We start from the raw sequence: 20,185 nt of genomic DNA, 5'->3' as shown, positions 1-20,185 counted from the left end.
GGACACTGTTGCTGATGTGAATATTGAGTCACAAGTGATTAGAATGGATGGCCTTGAGGTGCGTAGGGAAGAGGTCTGGGATACTGGAAAGGATGAAAATAGATGAGTCCCCTGGGCCTGATGGCATTTATCCTAGGATCCTCTGGGAAGCTAGGGAGGAGATAGCGGAGCCATTGGCCTTGATTTTTAGGTTGTCGATGTCTTCGGGGACAATAGACAATAGACAATAGACAATAGATGCAGGAGTAGGCCATTCTGCCCTTCGAGCCTGCACCGCCATTCAATATGATCATGGCTGATCATTCCTAATCAGTATCCTGTTCCAGCCTTATCTCCATACCCCTTGACTCCACTATCTTTAAGAGCTCTATCCAATTCTTTCTTAAAAGAATCCAGAGACTGGGCCTCCACTGCCCTCTGGGGCAGAGCATTCCACACAGCCACCACTCTCTGGGTGAAGTAGTTTCTCCTCATCTCTGTCCTAAATGGTCTACCCCGTATTTTTAAGTTGTGTCCTCTGGTTCGGCACTCCCCCATCAACGGAAATATGTTCCCTCCTGCCAGAGTGTCCAGTCCTTTCATAAGCCTATACGTTTCAATCAGATCCCCTCTCAGTCTTCTAAACTCAAGGGTATACAAGCCCAGTCGCTTCAGTCTTTCCGTATAAGGCAATCCTGCCATTCCAGGAATTGACCTCGTGAACCTACGCTGCACTCCCTCAATAGCCAGAATGTCTTTCCTCAAATTTGGAGACCAGAACTGTACACAGTACTCCAGGTGTGGTCTCACCAGGGCCCTGTACAGCTGCAGAAGCACCTCTTTGCTTCTATACTCAATCCCTCTTGTTATGAAGGCCAGCATGCTATTAGCCTTCTTCACGACCTGCTGTACCTGCATGCTTGCCTTCATTGACTGGTGGACAAGAACACCCAGATCTCTCTGAACAGCCCCTTTACCTAATTTGATACCATTGAGGTAGTAATCTGCCTTCCTGTTCTTGCCACCAAAGTGGATAACCAGACATTTATCCACATTAAACTGCATCTGCCATGCATCTGCCCACTCACCTAACTTGTCCAGGTCACCCTGTAATCCCCTAACATCCTCATCACATTTCACCCTACCACCTAGCTTTGTGTCATCAGCAAATTTGCTAATGTTATTGCTGATACCATCTTCTATATCATTTACATATATTGTAAAAAGCTGCGGTCCCAGCACGGATCCCTGCGGTACCCCACTGGTCACTGCCTGCCATTTCGAAATCGAGCCGTTAATCACTACCCTTTGTTTCCTATTAGCCAACCAATTCTCTATCTAATCTAGTACTTTGCCCCCAATCCCGTGCGCCCTAATTTTACTCACTAACCTCTTGTGTGGGACTTTATCAAAAGCTTTCTGAAAGTCCAGGTACACTACATCCACTGGATCTCCCTCGTCCATCTTCCGAGTTACATCCTCAAAAAATTCAAGAAGATTAGTCAAGCATGATTTCCCCTTCATAAATCCATGCTGACTCTGTCCTATCCTGTTACTATTATCCAGATGTGCCGTAATTTCATCCTTTATAATAGACTCCAGCATCTTTCCCACCACTGAGGTCAGACTAACTGGTCTATAATTTCCTGCTTTCTCCCGCCCACCCTTCTTAAAAAGTGGCACAACATTAGCCGCCCTCCAATCCTCAGGAACCAACCCCTATTCTATTGAACTCTGGAAAATAATCACCAGCGCATCCACGATTTCCCGAGCCACCTCCTTCAGTACCCTGGGATGCAGGCCATCAGGTCCCGGAGACTTATCAACCTTCAGGCCTAACAGTCTCTCCAACACCAAATCCTGGCAAATAGAAATTCCCTTAAGTTCAGGTCCTTCAGCCACTGTTACCTCAGGGAGATTGCTTGTGTCTTCCCCAGTGAACACAGATCTGAAGTACCCATTTAATTCCTCTGCCATTTCTTCGTTCCCAGTAATATATTCCCCTGCTTCTGTCTTCAAGGGCCCAATTTTTGTCCTAACCATTTTTTTGCCTTGGACATACCTAAAAAAGCTTTTACTATCCTCCTTTATATTCTTGGCCAGTTTACCTTCGTACCTCATTTTTTCTCTGCGTATTTCCTTCTTACTAATCCTCTGTTGTTCTTTAAAAGCTTCCCAGTCCTCCGTTTTCCCGCTTATCTTCACTAAGTTATACTTTTTCTCTTTTAACCTTATATGTTTCTTTACTTCCCTTGTCAGCCACGGCCGCCCATGTCTCCTCCTGGGATCTTTCTTCCTTTTAGGAATGAACTGATCCTGCATCTTCTGCATTATACACAGAAATATCCGCCATTGTTCCTCCACGGTCTTCCCTGTTAAGGTATTAAACCATTGAACTTTGGCCAGTTGCTCCCTCATAGCTCCATATTTCCCTTTATTCAACTGAAATATTGTCACTTCAGATTGTACCCACTCCCTCTCAAATTGCAGATTGAAGCTTATTGTATTATGGTCACTACTTCCCAATGGCTCCTTCACTTCGAGGTCACTGACCAATTCTGGTTCGTTACACAATACCAGATCCAGAATCGCCTTATCCCTGGTCGGCTCCAGCACCAGCTGCTCTAAAAATCCATCTCTGAGGCACTCCACAAAGTCTCTTTCTTGAGGCCCGATACCATCCTGATTAACCCAGTCTACCTGCATGTTAAAATCCCCCATAACAACTGTAGTAACATCTTTGCGACAAGCCAATTTCAGCTCCTGATTCAACTTACCTCCAACATCCAGACTACTGTTTGGGGGCCTGTAGATGACTCCCATGAGGGTCTTTTTACCCTTAGTGTTTCGAAGCTCTATCCACACTGACTCTACATCCCCTGACTCTAGGTCCGCCCGCGCAAGGGACTGAATATCCTCCCTTACCAACAAGGCCACCCCACCCCCTCTGCCCGTCAGTCTATCCTTACGATAACACGTGTAGCCTTGAATATTCATTTCCCAGGCCCTGTCCCCATGAAGCCACGTCTCAGTTATCCCCACAATATCGTATCTGCCAATTTCCAAAAGAGCCTCAAGCTCATCCACCTTGTGTCTAATGCTTCGTGCATTCATATATAGAATTTTTAATTTGTTACTGCTCTCACCCTTCCCCTCAACCCTTATTTCACTCAACTTTACAGCATGATGCCTTTTCCAGTTTTCTGCCTCCTTGATACAGTTGTCTTTCTTGACTTCTCTTGTTCTAACTACCCCTTCAATTTCCTTTTTAAACATCCAGCTTGTCCCCTCCCCCCCGCTACTTAGTTTAAATGTAGCGGTGTTGCAGCAGAAAACCTGCCTGCCAGAATGCCGATCCCTGTTCTATTAAGGTGCAAGCCATCTCTCTTGTAGAATTTATGGTTACCATAAAATATACCCCAGTGATCCAAGAACTTGAAACCTTGCTTCCTGCACCAGTTCCCCAACCACACGTTCAAGTCCATTATCTCCCGGTTTCTGGCCATACTAGCCCGAGGAACTGGAAGCAAACTGGAGATAACCACCTTGGACGTCCTGCTTTTTAGCCTTCTTCCTAGTTCTGCGAAGTCTCGCTGTAGTATGTTCCTCCTCTTCTTCCCGACATCATTTGTGCCGACGTGTACCACCACCTTGGGCTCTTCACCCTCGTCCTTGAGGATGTCCTGCACTCTGTCCGCGATGTCTTTCACTCTAGCACCAGGAAAGCAACACACCATCCTTAAATCCCGTCTGCTGCCACAAAAACCCCGGTCAGTTCCTCTCACGATGGAGTCCCCTATTACCACGGCTCTATGTGATGTCCGACTCTTCCGCTCTGCTTCTGCGGCAACTTTTGATTGACAAACATGGCCGCCTTGCGAACTGGTAGTGTCATCAGACTCTACTGTTTCCAAAAGCTTCAACTTGTTCCTGACAGGTACTTCTCCCGGCGTCTCTTGCCAGACGACTGGAGGATAGCGAATGTGGTCCCCTTGTTCAAGAAGGGGAGCAGGGATAGCACGAGTAACTATAGGCCAGTGAGTCTCACTTCTGTTGTGGGCAAAGTCTTAGAGAGAATTGTAAGGGATAGGATTTATGAACATCTGGATAGGAATAATGTGATCAAGGATAGTCAGCATGGTTTTGTGAAGGGCAGGTCGTGCCTCACAAACCTTATTGAATTCTTTGAGAAGGTGACTAAGGAGGTAGATGAGGGGAAAGCGGTAGATGTGGTGTATATGGATTTTAGCAAGGCATTCGATAAGGTACCCCATGGCAGGCTAATGCAAAAACTACGGAGGTATGGCATTGAGGGTGCATTAGAGGTTTGGATTAGGAATTGGCTGGCTGGAAGGAGACAGAGGGTAGTAGTTGATGGTATAGGTTCATCTTGGAGCGCAGTTACTAGCGGTGTTCCACAAGGATCTGTTTTGGGACCATTGCTGTTTGTCATTTTTATAATTGACCTGGAGGAGGGGCTTGAAGGCTGGGTGAGCAAGTTTGCGGATGACACGAAAGTCGGTGGAGTTGTGGACAGTGAAGGAGGATGTGACAGGTTACAGCGCGATATAGATAAGTTGCAGAGCTGGGCAGTAAGGTGGCAAATGGAATTCAATGTAGCTAAGTGTGAAGTCATTCACTTTGGTAGGAGTAACAAGAAGATGGATTACTGGGCTAATGGTAGACTACTTGGTAGTGTGGATGAGCAGAGGGATCTTGGTGTCCATGTACACAGATCTTTGAAAGTTGCCACCCAGGTAAATAGTGCTGTGAAGAAAGCATATGGTGTACTGGGCTTTATTGGTAGAGGAATTGAGTTCCGGAGTCCTGAGGTCATGTTGCAGTTGTATAAGACTCTGGTGTGGCCTCATCTGGAGTATTGTGTGCAGTTTTGGTCGCCATACTACAGGAAGGATGTGGAGGCATTGGAACGAGTGCAGAGGAGGTTTACCAGGATGTTGCCTGGTATGGTAGGAAGATCGTATGAGGAAAGGCTGAGGCACTTGGGACTTTTCTCATTGGAGAAAAGAAGGTTTAGGGGAGATTTGATAGAGGGTACAAGATGATTAGGGGTTTAGATAGGGTTGACAGTGAGAACCTTTTTCCGCGTATGGAGTCAGCTGTTACTAGGGGACACAGCTTTAAATTAAGGGGTGGTAGGTATAGGACAGATGTTAGGGGTAGATTTTTTACTCAGCGGGTTGTGAGTTCATGGAATGCCCTGCCAGTAGCAGTGGTGGACTCTCTCTCTTTATGGTCATTTAAGCGGGCATTGGACAAGCATATGGAGGTTATTGGGCTAGTGTAGGTTAGGTAGGCTTCGGTCGGCGCAACATCGAGGGCTGAAGGGCCTGTACTGCGCTGTATTTTTCTATGTTCTATGTATCTGCCACCACCACCCTGGCTGCACGTTCCTATGTAAAACATTTGCCCCTCACATCACTTTGAACTTTATCCCCTCACCTTACATGTCCCCAATATTAGAATGTTTCAACTCTGGGAAATAGATTCTGACCATCAACTCTATCAATGCATCACATACTTTTGTAGCCTTCTATCAAGTCTCCCCGCAATTTCCACTGCTCCAGAGAAAAAAAACGCAACTTTTTCTAGCCTCTCCTTATAGCTCATACACTCTAATCCAGACAACATCCTGGTAAACCTCTTCTGCACCCTCTCCAATGCCTCCACATCCTTCCTGTGATGTGGTGACCAGAATTGAAGTGCAGCCAAACCGAAGTCTTATAAAGCTGCAGCATGACATTCTGACCGTTGTGCTCAATTTCCCAACCAACAAAGGCAAGCATACCATATCTGCTTGCATTGCCTTATCACCTTATCTGCTTGCATGGCCACTTTCAGGGAGCAATGGACATGAACCCCAAGATTTTCATGTTTTGAAAAGTGTCCATCTTACAGGAGAGGATGTGCCGGAAGTCTTAAAATGCATTAAGATAGATAAATCCCCGCGACCTGATGGAGTGTATTCCACAACTTTGTGGGAGGCCAGGGAGGAAATTGTGGGGCCGCTAGCAGAGATATTTGTATCATCGACAGTCACAGGTGAAGTGCCTGAAGATTGGAGGATGACTAAAGTTGTGGCATTATTTAAGAAAGGCTGCAGGGAAATGGTTTGGAACTACAGATCAGTGAGCCTAACATCAATGGTGGGTAGGTTGCTAGAGGAGATGCTGGGATACAGGACCTACAGGCATCTGGAGAGGCAGGGACTCGTTTGAGATAGTCAGCATGGCTTTGTGCATGAGAAATCATGTCTCACAAATTTGATTGAAATTTTTGAAGGGGTGAACAAAAAAGTAGACGAGGGCAGTACGGTAGATGTTTTCTGGATGGACTTTAGCAAGGTTTTTGACAAGGTACCATAGTAGGTTGTAGAGTAAGGTTAAATCTCATGGTATCCAGCAAGAGCTAGCCAACTGGATATAAAATTGGATTGATGGTAGACGAGAGAGGTTGCAGTAGAGGATTGTTTTTCAGACTGGAGACCCGTGACTAGTGGTGTAATGAAGATACACAAATCACAATACGTAATGACACATTATAAAGTCATAAAGAAGCAAACTGAGAACCAACTTTTGTTTCTGGAGTGAGTGAATTCAAAAATAGAGATGTTAAACTAGTATAGAACTTTGGTTATCTAGATTTCAAGTGTTGTGAACAGTTTTAATTTATAAGTGGAAGAAGCGCAAAATGATTTGACAGAATTCTGGAAGAAATGAAAAGGTGACACCAAACAACAAATATTGATCAGGCTGGGACGCTTTACTGGAAAAGAGAAAAGGGGGTTTAAGTTATGGCTACGAAAGTATTTGATCAGGGTGAGGTGAAGGCTTCCCATTTTCCAGCCGTCCCTTTACCTGCGAACATCTGCTCCCAATTAACTTTTTAAAGTTGTCTAATACTATCAAAATTGGTCTACCTCCAATTTAGACCTTCAACTTTTAGATCTGGTCTATCCTTTTCCAGCACTATTTTCAAGCTAAAACAATTATGGTCACTGGCTCCAAAGTCTCGCCTACTGACATCTCAGTCACCTGCCCTGTTATATTTCGGAAGAGTTGGTAAAGTTTTGCACCTTCTCTAGTCGATACATCAACATACTAAATCAGAAAAGTTTCTTGGGCACACTTAACAGATTTCTCTCGTTCCAAGCCCTTAAGACAATGGCAGTCCCAGTTTATGTTTGGAAAATTAAAATCCCAAACCATAACCACCCTATTATTCTTACAGATAACTGAGACCTCCTTAGAGATTTGTTTTTCAATTTCCCTCTGACAATTGGGGGAGCCTACAGTACTGTCCCTATAAGGTGATCATCCCTTTCTTGTTTCTCAGTTCCACCCAAATAACTTCCCTGGACATATTATCATGAATATCCTCCTGAAGTACAGCTGTAATAATATCCCTAATCAAAAACACCACTCCCTCTCCTCTCTCACCTCCCCAGCTGCCCCCTCCCCCCCGACAACATTCCTTTGCATTTATATCCTGGAACATTAAGCTGCCAGTCATGTCCCTTCCTGAGGCACATTTCTGTAATTGCTATGAGATCCCAGTCCCATGTTCCCTACTGTGTGCTAAATTCATCTGCCTTAAAATGTTAGGCCTCTTGCATTGAAATAAATACAGCATAATTTATTTGTCCTACCTCATTCTCTGCTATGTTCCTTTCTGCCCTGACTGTTTGACTTGCTCCTTTTCCCAGCTGTCCCAGTCTCAGACTGATCTCTTTCTTCACCAACTCCTGGGGAACCCCCTGTATCCCTTTACTAGTTTAAATCCTCCTGAGCAGCTCTAGTAAATCTCCCTTCCAGTATATTAGTCCTCTTCCAATTCAGGTCCTACTCTCACTAGCTCATAGCACCGGGAGTAATCCAGATACCGAGGAACCTCAATTATCCAAAGGACTCCAGGGGAGGAGTATTTCGTTCAGTTAATTGAATTCTGGATAATCATATTTCGAATAACATAGTTTAGCCGAGCATTGGGACATTGCAATCTTGCCAGATGATCCAATATTCGGATAATTGAATGCTGGATAATCAAGGTTCCTCTGTATTACTACCCTAAAGGACATCCTTTTTAAAGTCCTGCCGAACTTCCTTCAGAATCTCATCCTTTTTCCTTCGTATGTCATTATTTGCAATGTGTAAAATAACCTCCTGCTGGTCCCTCTCCCCTTTGAGAATATTCTGCACCCTCTGCGAGATCCCCTTGATCCTGGCACCAGGGAGGCCACACACCATTCTGATGTCTAACTGTCAGCCACAGAAACATCTGTCTGTGCCTCTGACTGGAGAGTCCCCATCATAATTGATCGCTTGGAACCTGGTGCACCCCTCATTGCATTAGAGCCAGTCTTGGTGCCAGAAACCTGGCTGTCGGTGCTACATTCCCTGAGAATCCAGCACCCCCTACGTTTTCCAAAACAGCACACTTGTTTGAGATGGGAATAGCCTGCTCACTATTGTAGGTTTACAAAAAATGTGAAGTTACACTTTAAAACATCAGTTAGCTGCTCCCATGCGGTGAGCTCTCCCACACAGGATTCTCCAAGGTCAGCTGTGAATTTGGCTGTTTGCTAATTTTTCTTGGACAAACTCCAACTTAAAAACAAACTGCAGAGTAGTCAGCTGGGTCAGACTGCAGTGCAGGTTTACTTCTCTGTTTGATTCACTTCCCATATGTCACTCCCTTTGTCCATCTTCCTCCTTTTTAAAGTGCCATTGTTTTGATCTTTGGGTTTTTTTCCCCAAAGCTCCAAAACAATGCAACAGCTTATAAAACAGTAATTACTGTTCCTGGAATTCACACAAATCAGCTCACACTGAAAATAAATCAAAAAAGGAGCAGTCCTTACAGCCACAATTTTGTCCCGTTCTCCCTGGTGTTTGACAAGATCCCCATGGGAGACTGGTTAGCAAGGCTAGATCACATGGAATACAGGGTGAATGAGCCATTTGGATACAGAACTGGCTCGAAGATAATGGTGGTGGTGGAGGTTTGCTTTACAGACTGGAGGTCTGTGACCAGTGGTGTGCCACAAGGATCTGTGCTAGATCCACTGCTTTTAGTCATTTATATCAATTATTTAAATGTGAACAGAGGAGGTATGATTAGCAGGTTTGCAGACAACACCAGAAATGGAGGTGTAGTGGACAGCTAAGAAGATTACCACAGGGTACAACGGGATCTTGATCAGATGGGCCAATGGGCCAAGGAGTAGCAGATGGAGTTTAATTTAGATAAATGTGAAGTGTTGCATTTTGGAAAGGCAAATCAGGGCAGGACTTAAACACTTAATGATAAAATACTGGTGAGTGTTGCTGAATAAAGGGACCTTAGAGTGCAGGTTTATAGTTCCTTGAAAGTGGAGTTAGAGAGGATAGTGAAGGCGGCATTTGGTACACTTGCCCTTATTGGTCAGAGCGTTGAGTACAGGAGTTGGGAGGTCATGTTGCAGCTGTTAGGTCAATGTTAGGTCATGTGGCCTAACATTGGTTAGGCCACTGTCAGAATACTGCATGCAGTTTTGGTCTCCCTTTTATAGGAAGGATATTATGAAACTTGAAAGGGTTCAGAAAAGATTTACAAGGATGTTGCCAGGGTTGGAGGGTTTGAGCTAGAGAGGGAGGCTGAACAAGCTAGGGCTGTTTTCCTTGGAGTGTCAGAGGGTGAGGGTGACCTTATAAAGGTTTATAACATCATGAGGGGCGTGGATAGGATAAATAAACAAAGTCTTTTCCATGGGGTGGGGAAGTCCAGAACTAGAGGGCATAGGTTTAGGGTGAGAGGGGAAAGATATACAAGGGAACTAAGGGGCAACGTTTTCATGCAAAGGGTGGTACGTGTATGGAATGAGCTGCTAGAAGAAATGGTGGAGACTGGTACAATTAAAAGGCATCTGGATGGGTATATGAATAGGAAGCATTTAGAGGGATATGGGCCAAGTGCCTGCAAATGGGACTAGATTAATTTAAAATATCTGGTCAACATGATGAGTTAGACCAGAGGGTCTGTTTCTGTGTTGTTCATCTCTATGACTGTATGAGGTAGAAGAGATGTTTCCATCTCTGACCTGACCCAGAGACAATCAAGTTAGGTAGTCTCTAATAGATCCAATAGGGAATTCAGGAGAACCTTCTTTACCCAGAGTGTGCTGAAAATGTGGAACTCACTATCATAAGGAATAGTTTAGGTGCACAGTAGAGATGCATTTAACAGGATTTTAAAAATGCACATAAGAAAGGAATAGAAAGATATACAGACAGGGCAATAAGAAAGAGTGGGTGAAGGTTCACGAGTAGCATTTACATCAGCATGGATCCATTGAACTGAATATTTTTGAGTGTGCTGGTAACACTTTTTAAATATGTTTAACATTATTCAATATTTAAATTGTGGTTATATCTAAATATTCAACCACCACAATGGAGAAAGCTGGCTCTTCTGGTTATAAATATACCATGGCATAGGAAATCATCATTATCCAGTACAAATAAATATCATATCAAATTCTGCAGCTACTTGGATTTTAACATTCCAAGCACATAATAAATCCCAACAATAATTTTAATGGAAATAACATTGCGCCTTCACTGCCTGAATTGCACAGCAGGTCATATTACCTTTTCTGTAATTATTGGACAGTCATTTGTGTTCTTTGCTTTAGATTTCCATCATCTGCAGACTAATATCACATTGTGGAGGATAAGATTGTGTGTCATGGCTAAAGTAGAGCTGGTTCATACTCAAGTTATTTTACCAGGTTCTGGCACAGTAAAGTAGAACATTATCAGACATCTATACACTATGGGACTCAATATAACCAAAAATAAATAGCTGAGAAATGTCAGACACATAACAAAAACAATATGAATAATGGAAATTTCGTAAGTTATGGAACACTGGTTCAGCATGATAGAAGTTTGAAAAGGCAACCAAATTTGCTGGACATTATGGTCAGGTAGTTGTTTTCATAGAAAACCTACAGTGTGGCCCAACAAGTCCTTGAAGAGTCACTCACTCTATTACTCTACATTTAACCCTGAATAATGCATTTAATTTACAAATCCCTGAACACTATGGGCAATTTAGCATGGCCAATTCACCGAACTGGCACATCTTTGGATTGTGGGAGGAAACCAGAGCACCCGAAGGAAACCCGTGCTGACACAGGGAGAATGTACAAACTCCACACAGACAGTCGACCTAGATTGGGATCGAACACGGGTCCCTGGCGCTATGAGGCAGCAGTGCTAACCACTGAGCAACCGTGCTGCCCGAGTTACATAGCAGGGAGTTACATATGAGAACCTGGTGAAATTTCTCTCATATCAGACTCCAAAGGAATTTCCCAGGAAAAAAGATTCCACTAGGCAATTCCCTTAATCTCAGAAGCCTCCAAATGTATCCATTTAAATGGGAAAACTTAAATGGCCCAGTTGAAGTTATGTAAATAGTTACCCTGGAAATGTTAGAGTCTTAAAGACCCAGTCTAACTCCTGTGCAACCATTAAACGCAGCCCTTTTTTTTAAAAACAATCCATTCATGGGATGAGGGCTTCACTGGTCAGCCGGGATTTATTACCCATCCCTAAATGCCCAGAGGGCAGTTAAGAGTCAACTACATTGCTTTAGGTCTGGAGTCACATGTAGACCATACCTGGTAAGGGTGGCACTTTCTTTCCCCAAGAGATATTAGTGAACCAGATGGTTTTTCTTCCGACAATCAACAATAGATTCATGGTTATCATTAAACTCTTAAGTCCAGAGTTTTTTGAATTCAGAGTGGCTTTCTAATGCTCAGCCTTTACATTTCAGAATGCTGGAGCTGATTGCTGTGAGAAAGGGGGGATGGTTTGCCTTGCCCTCTCTGTCCTGCACCACAAGGAACTCGTCAGAATGGAATTGTAGCTGCATATTTGTGAAGGAGCTGTGATTGAAATCTGTCATCAGAAATGCAAAGCCTTTTCACATATAAATAAGGAAAGGACCTACCACCTACACTCCCTGGAAAAATCCAGCCCAATTCATTTATATCTGGATAAGCAATGCTTATTACAACAAATCAATAATAATATTGATATTTGGTAATTTACTTCCAAATGATCCTCAGCTAAAACATGTAGCAAGGTTCAGTAACATGACAGAAGATTACATTGAAATTTCAGCCTGCAAATGGGGCCACTTAATTCAACTGGTCCATGCTGTACTTTAACTTCTTCTTAGAAACACCTGCCCAGGACCTTCACCATAGCAGCCCTGTCTTCATCTAATGCTGTTAGTAGACTGTCCCTTCTCTTCTCTCTCCTATCATCCTTTAGCTTCTCCTTGGATGCATCTGTGCATCACTAAATCAATTAGTCAACGTATGGGAGTAAGCTCTTGTCAATGGATACTTGTTGCAGTGTCTCCCAGAGTACTGGTCTTGTGGAAAGTGGACATTTCAGTCCCTGGCATAAATGGAAAGAGGTCACTGCTTGGTGTTGTGTGTTGTTCGTGTGATTTCAAAATGGCTGCAGCTACATGTGACCTTTGGAGGATGCCATTGGTTTGTGGTAGTTGCAGTAATATTTTGCTCCATGCACATAGGCTTAGTGAGGCAAGCTTTCCATCATTCGATCTTCATCTGTATAGATAACAACTTCAATGGAACAGGATGATTCTATAATTGGTGTACAGTTCACAGCTCTGAATTAGTACTCTGGCAGTGAAGATTGAAATATTTCTCAGTTGATTTCTCCATGGAAACATCTGTCTTTGGGACACTTTCTCTTCTTTTGATTTAGAAATAATATAAACACTGAAGTTTTAATATTTAAAAAAGTTTGGATCTGGTGTGGGATTAAGTACTTAAAGTCTTAAAGTCACCTAACACCCACCCATCCAATTCAGCCTTTGGTTAAGGTAGAATCGTAGGTGGTAGTCAAAACATACCAAGGAAGAAGGTTAGCACTTAAAACATCCAAAGCTAGGAATACTGCGACAAGTAATGTAAAGGAGTAACATGTATTATGGATAAAGGACAGCATGTAGATATACTATACTTGGATTTCCAGACATCAGAAGTATGATGGAATACTCCTCACTTGCCTGGATTGTTCCGGCTCAAGATGTTTGACAGCAGTCAAGATAAAGCAGCCAACTTGATTAACACTATATTCACAAACATCCACTCCCTCCACCTTCAATGCTCAGTAACCGCAGTGTGTACTATCAACACGATGAACTGTAGAAATTCACTAAAGATCCTCAAAAAAACACCTTCCAAATCCACAACCACTTCCATCTAGAAGGACCAGGGCAGCAGATACATTGAAATACCACCACCTGCAAGTTCCCCTCCAAGCCACTCACCGTCCTGACTTAGAAACTTCGATGTTTCTTCGCTGTCACTGGGTCAAAATCTTGGAACTGCCTCCCAAAGGTTACTGTGGGTCAACCTGTATCACATGGACTGCAATAGTTCAAGCAGGCAGCTCACTACCACCTCCTCAAGGACAACCAGGGACAGGCAATAAATGCTGGCCATAAATGAATAAAAACAAAATATTATGATATTCCCAGTCTCATTGTCATTTAGTTTATCAGCATGGATTAGGCTTGGCCAATTCCTCAAGAATCCGAATTGCTTGCAGCTACATCCAGTGAGGACTGGATGCATCCTTCTAAATCCATAATGCTTGCCTCAGCTACCTGCTCTGAGCTTTCCCAGGGTGCCTCTGATCTCTCTAGACATCTGATTCCCCTGCTCAGATCCCTATCCCACAAGGTGTCAGACACACCCCTAAGTCCATAAACTCCTCTCAGCAACTTCCCCGGCGTTTGGCACTATCAGCAGAGTGTCTGTCTCTTCCACACTGAGAGAATAACGTGACATTTTATTAAATAGTTGTCTAAATTATCGAAATAAATCAGATTTCAAACACTTACAGGTTAATGTAAGATGAGCAGCTGTAAGCCTGGTTCACAATGAAACTACTGGGTTTGCAGTGCAGTTGGCTCAAGGTTCGTCACTGATTAAAAAACAGCTGCGATCAAAGGAAATTCAAACAACTTCAAGGACCCTGAATAGCTTTTCCTGTAAACTTAAGATAAAAAGTGACCTTTCTCAATTAATTTCTGTCAAGGGTATCTAAGCTCATTTAGCACTTTATTACAAAGAAATTGATTCCCTCGTGCCCTTTGCCACAAGAACATTTTTTTAAAATAAATCAGCGATGCTGATGTTTGATGGTTGTTTAAGAGAAGTGAGAGGGTGACGATGTTGAAATGGAAGGAACTGAAATGAGCAATGAGTTTGGTTTCACTACTCAATTATTAACTTGTTAGAATTAAATAGATACAGACCATTCAGTTCCCCATGATCTTCCTCCCAAGTCTCTTCATCTAACCCTATCAGCATAGCTCGCTAATTCTTTCCCCTCATGTCGGTGTCTAGTTTCTCCAGTCCTCTCAATTCTGACAGCTGATTGGCTGTCATGAATCTGCACATTAGTATTTATGGATTGTTCCTGAGAGACTAATGGACAGAATGAGTTGTCAGGTCATTTCTGCTTCGCAATCGAATTTGTAGCAAGATTGTAATGAATTTTCTTTCTGTTCCTTGTCATTAGGCAGTGAGTTGATTTGTCAGCATTGTTTATTCACAGAATACGCAATATTAAGCATGATTTTATTGAAGCTTTTAGGATCCTGAAACGACTTGATAAGGTAGATTGAGGGGCACTCTTGTGTTGCTGTCGAATTTGAGGATGAGGACACAGAATATATGAACACGCAAACAAAGAAGAGGAATACAACTCACCCCTCAATCCTGCTCCATCATTCAATAGGATCATGGTTGTTCTGATTGTAACCTTACCCCAAACTTCCATCTTCCTTCCCACCTATCTGCTCCACCCTCCCCTCCGACCTATCACCATCACCCCCCACCTCCACCTACGTACTGTCTTTTCAGCTACCTTGCCCCCCCAGCCCCACCCCCGCCCTCCTATTTATCTCTCAGCCCCCTTCCCACCCTCCTCCACATTCCAGATGAAGGACTGAAACGTTGATTCTCCTGCTCCTCAGATGTTGCCTGACCTGCTGTGCTTTTCCAGTACTACATTTTTCACCTGTGATCTCCAGCATCTGCAGTCCTAACTTTCTCCTTATCCCGTACACCCACCTACCTTCGATAACATTTCACTCCATTGCTTACCCAAAATCCATCCAGCTCTGCCCACAAGAAATGTTCAAGAGTCCTGCACATTGCATCTTTTGATGAAGGAAATTCCAAAGATTCACTGAGAGAAGAAAATTTTCCTCATGCTTCTCTTTAATTGGTCGCCCCTTATTTGTAAAAAATAATTCCCAGCTCGAGATTAACTCTGAAGAGGAAGTATCCCATCCATAACATCCTGTCAAGATCCCTCAACATCTTAAGTGATGTAATCAGGTTGTCTCTTAATCTTTGAAACTCCACCCAAGACAAGCCGACCTTGTTTGACCTAACTCAACCTGCCCATTCCAGGTATTAGTCTATTATAGAGTCATAGAGATGTACAGCATGGAAACAGACCCTTCGGTCCAACCTGTTCATGCTGACCAGATATCCCAACCCAATCTAGTCCCACCTGCCAGCACCCAGTCCATATCCCTCCAAACCCTTCCTATTCATATACCCATCCAATTGCATCTTAAATGTTGCAATTGTACCAGCCTCCACCACATTCTCTGGCAGCTCATTCCATACACCCCCTGCATGAAAATGTTGTCCCTTAGGTCTCTTTTATATCTTTCCCCTCTCACCCTAAACCTATGCCCCCTAGTTCTGGACTCCCCGACCCAGGGAAAAGACTTTGTCTATTTATCCTATCCATGCCCCACATAATTTTGGAAACCTCTATAAGGTCACCCCTAGCCTTCGACGCTCCAGGAAAACAGCCCCAGCCTGTTCAGCCTTTCCCTACAGCTTGAATCCTCCAACCCTGGCAACATCCTTGTAAATCTTTTCTGAACCCTTTCAAGTTTCACAACATCTTTCCGATAGGAAGGAGACCAGAATTGCATGCCATATTCCAACAGTGGCCTAACCAATGTCCTGTACAGCCGCAACATGACCTCCCAACTCCTGTACTCTTCGCTGTCCATTATACCTCCAATTTTGGTGTCATCTGCAAACTTACTAACTGTACCTCTTATGCTCGCATCCAAATCATTTATGTAAATGACAAAAAGTAGAGGACCCAGCACCGATCCTTGTGGCACTCCACTGGTCACAGGTCTCCAGTCTGAAAAACAACCCTCCACCACCACTCTCTGTCTTCTAAGTGCTCTCTGAACAGGTTTCTGTTGCATTTGCATTCCTGCATAAATAAAGAGGCCAATACCATTCACAGAAATCCAGATGTGGCTTCATCACTACCTTGAGTAATTGCTGCATTACCTCCCTGTGTTTGTATTCAGTTCTACTCACAATAAATGATAACCTTCTAATAAGTTTCCAATTAATTACTGTACCTGTTTACAAACCTTCTGTGATCGATGCTTTAGGATACCCAGATCCCACTGCATTTCAGAGCTCTGTAATCCCTCACTATTCTTTTATATTCTTCCTGTCAAAATGATTAAATTCATATTTTGCCACATTATAATCCATTTTGTCAACCTATCTACATCTCTTTACAGCCTCATTATGTCATCTTCCAGATTTATCTTTCTCAATTCTTTTGTTTCATCAGAAAATTTACCAACCATAATTTTGGTTCTTTCATCCAAGTCATTTATGTAAACTGTAAATACATTGTGACCCCAGCACTGACCCCATGACAGACTGCTCCTTGTATTCTGTCAAACAGAAAATGATTCATTCTGTTCCCTGTTAGCAAGCTAATCTTCAATTCATGCCACACAGCCCCCATGTTGCAAGTTTATACCTTTCACAATAGTCTCTGGTGGGGAAGATTATCAAATGCCTCCAGAAATCTAAGTACATCCATCAATTCCCCCCTTACTAACAGCACATGCTCGAAGAACTCTGATAGGCTGGTTAAACAGCTGGTTTGAACTTTTAAATCAGAGCGAGACTATTCAGGATAGAAGTTAGGACACTTTTTTTGAATATGTGGGATAGAAATGTAGGAAAAGTTGAGAGAAAAGAAAGCAGCAGCAGTTAGTTCAATTAATCATTCTAAATCCAAGATCAATAGGTTTTTGTTAAAGTAGTTATCAAAAGAAACAGGTAGTAATCAGAAGAGCCTTTTTTAATGCAATGAGTTATTAAGATCTGAACTATACTGCCTAGAAGGGTGGTTAAAGCAGACCCATTATAACTTTCAAAGGACAATTTGATTTTGCAGGAGAATAGGAAAATAATTCCATGGTGATGGGGATAGAACAGCAGAGTCAGACCAAAGGTCTTTCAAGGAGCCAGGAAAAACATGATGCACTAAATAGTCTCATTCTGTGCTGTAAGATTCTGTGAAATATCACATTAACCTCATTGTTTTGCTTCCTTGCTAATATTGATGTAATAATGGGTACTTTATTCAAGCAGTGTGTTCATAGCCCTGGGGCTGAATTGCAGCATGACCTACATCAAAAAAACTTGTATGTAAACTAAATAATCAGGTTAAAAATGTGGAAACATGTGACAATCATGTAGTAACAAAAATAGACAGGATCAGCAGATAAAAGAGATGTGGTGGGCAGGTTATTAAAACAAGGAATATTGAATTAAAGCTGCAATCCAAATCACCATTCCTACAATAAAGGCACTTGAGTAAATATAGATTTCATTATTTAAGTACGTTACTGAGGATCCGAACCAGGTAAAGAACTTCCATTAAAGGAAAACTACTTGCTCTTGCAACATTATCAATTGGGTCAAAAAGCTTTTAATAAATATAAGAATGAACAACTTGTGTGATTTATCTTTATTCATGAACCTACTGTTCCACTTCCATCGGTCTTTTTTCAATCATTTTCAACATTTTGCATGCCAGATGTTTATACTTAGGACAAACTGGGATTACCACATCTGGATGCATTTACATTGGCTGCCACATGGAGTATGTCTAGACCTGTTGGCTGTCCACTTGTCTCAGTGGTAGTTCGACTATTGGATAAATCTGAAGTCATGGAGTAAATTTGTTAATAATAAAAGTAATGCAAACAATTGGCAAAACTAGGATGAGAGAGCAAGCAGTCATTTTGTTGGAAGGAAATGAAAAAATTAGAGGGTGAGAGATGTCCAAAACACACAGTAAAGGCAAAAAAACCATAAAGAATAATAGTAGCAAGGACAGGACACAGAAAAGATTTCATTTGTTTGTACAAGTAAATAAACTAATGGGGACAAGGAAGATTTGTAATGGTCTCCAATGAATGTAGCAATGTATACCACAGGAACAAAAGTAGACCATTCAGTCCATTTAATTCCATTGTGCAATAAGTCCATGGCTAATCTATACAATAATTCTATTTACCTATATTTTTCCAATTCCTTTAATACCCTGACCCATCGAAAACTGATCAATCTCAGTTTGGAAAGCTGCAATTGTCTCAGCATCTACCATTTTTTGGGAGAGATAATTCCAGATTTTCAAATTCCTTCAGATGAAATAAATTTTCCCAATTACCCTCCTAAACAAAAATAGTTCAAAGGTTATGTCTCCTTATTCTTGACTCTCCTCCTAGACATAATATTTTATATGTATCTATGCTGCCAAATCATTTTATAATTTTTAAAAAATGATCAGATCAATTTATGCAACCTGTATAAATCTTTGATCTCTAATACCATTTCAGTGAATTTACACCAAACCAAAGGCCAATTTGTCTTTCCTCATATTTGGAGCAAGAAACTAATCCCTGTCTTTCAGTCTCAGTCTGCTTATCTAATTCCTTACTTTTGTAATCATCCATTTAATTATTTTGAATGCAAATAATGAAAAAGGAAGAAAGCAAAGACTATTATTTCATGCTATGATGAAAACAGATGAATTGAAGTCAATGACATTTGAGAAATAGTTCCTGGTTTAAGGGAGTGGGGTAAAAATTCCACAGTTATTGATCTATTTGGAGCCTTGTTTAGTCAGTGAATTATTTTTCCATCTTGTCTAAGCCACATTGATTTACATTTACTCTAACAATTTCTGCACAGTATTTAGGATGTCTTGCGGTGCAGCGTTGAGAGAATATGACACCTCAGCTTTTGGCTGAGGCTATTTGCTCCTCAAGTGGACATAAAATGTTGCATCGCACTGCTTTGAAGAAGAGCACAGAATGCTTCTTGGTGATCCAGCCAGTATTAAGGCTCTCAAGAAAAAAATAAAATTATGTGATTATTATTACATTGCTATTTGCAGGAATTGGTGAAAAATGAATTTACTGCCCAATATCTTATAACTGGAAATTATACCTTTTCTTAATTCATTCATGTGATGTGGATGTGGCTGGCTGACCAGCATTTAGTGCCCCTACCTAGCTGCCCTAGAGAAAGTCACAGTGAGCTGCCTTCTTGAACTCTTGCAGTCCACTTGCTGTGAGTTGACCCACAATGTCATCATGGAAGGAATTCCCTCGGGATTTTGACGGAGCAACAATGAAGAAACGGTGATGTATTTCCAAATCAGGATGATACGTACTTATAAATGCTTCCTTGTTTTAGGATATCCTGTATTTGTGGAAGTTGCTAAATAAGTCAAAGTATTTATCTATTTTTAGATGAAATAGTACAGAAGCTAGCATTTCTCTACTGAAGCTCTGAATAAGACCAGCATTGTTTTGAGTACATTCAGTTGTGTATTGAGGCCTGACAGCAATGGTGGGGAAGAAAATCCCATAGCGAAATAAACAAGTATAAGAAAGCAATAAAACTTAGAAATGAACAAACTGTTCAAGCTGGAGCTCCAGGTGGAAGAATACAAGTTGAGTCAGACTGGTATGCGTCATTCACACCTGTTATTAGTTTTACTTCCATCCAATCAGTTCCTCCGGGCTCCTTCCTGCATGGGAGCAAGCTGGGGGGATGGAGCCAGGCACCATGGGTAAGAGACAAAGAGGAAAAGGCCAGAACTTGACTCAGGAGCCTCTTATACTAGTTGAAGATCGAGGAAGGTTAATTTGTGCAGGTAGACAACTGCTGGATATCTATCCAGACTGATTGGGAGCACTCCAAGTTGAAGAGGCCCTTTGG

This window comes from Chiloscyllium punctatum, chromosome 41 (genome assembly GCF_047496795.1).
Source record: "Chiloscyllium punctatum isolate Juve2018m chromosome 41, sChiPun1.3, whole genome shotgun sequence".
In the NCBI taxonomy this organism is placed as follows: Eukaryota; Metazoa; Chordata; class Chondrichthyes; order Orectolobiformes; family Hemiscylliidae; genus Chiloscyllium; species Chiloscyllium punctatum.
The sequence above is the reverse complement of the archived record's forward strand: the minus strand, read 5'-3'. Positions refer to the sequence as shown.